Source organism: Sinocyclocheilus grahami, unplaced genomic scaffold, assembly GCF_001515645.1.
Source record: "Sinocyclocheilus grahami isolate Dianchi unplaced genomic scaffold, SAMN03320097.WGS_v1.1 scaffold156.1, whole genome shotgun sequence".
Lineage (NCBI taxonomy): Eukaryota > Metazoa > Chordata > Actinopteri > Cypriniformes > Cyprinidae > Sinocyclocheilus > Sinocyclocheilus grahami.
In genome coordinates this window covers 7,078-7,546 of record NW_015505335.1, presented here as the reverse complement: position 1 = coordinate 7,546, position 469 = coordinate 7,078, and the positions used below count along the sequence as shown (strand labels likewise).

The following is a 469-nucleotide window of genomic DNA, read 5'->3' as shown; positions in this document are numbered from 1 at the left end:
GATTATGGTAAGCCCTTTACACTTTGTAAACTAAGATTTACAGGTTGTCTTGTAAAGTTGTTTACATTTTTACAGTATTTTTTACATAATTATTCTGGCAACCACAACTGCCAACTTTATTATTAGTAGTAGTATTTACAGTGTACGTATAGTATATGTTATTAATAGTTGCAGATCTTCGTTTTCACAGGATGAATCTTGGGCTTCTAAGCTTTCAAATGATATGTAATTTATGATGATTACTAAAAGATTGGATAGAGAAAAAGGACAAAAACCAGTTAAGGGGTTAATAAACTCTGTTGAACTGTACTTACCGGTGTTGTCCTCTTCTGTTTGCTGACAGTGAAGCAGTAATATTTTCCCCTAAGAAAAAAACAACACACTGCTAAATAAATGTTTTGCTTTACAAGGATTTAATTCCATGGTTATTGTTAACTAAAACTAAAATTAAAAGTAAAACTAACACCCC

The 469-nt window shown here is 30.9% G+C and overlaps 1 long non-coding RNA gene across 1 annotated transcript in view; it reads right to left on the bottom strand.

Annotated features, from left to right (window-relative positions):
* Positions 1-371, bottom strand: part of LOC107592670 (uncharacterized) — a 1,578-nt gene extending 1,207 nt beyond the window's left edge. Inside the window, exon 1 of the long non-coding RNA XR_001610010.1 lies at positions 315-371. This is a non-coding gene — a long non-coding RNA (uncharacterized lncRNA). The remainder of the gene's footprint in view (positions 1-314) is intronic.
* Positions 372-469: the final 98 nt, after the last annotated feature.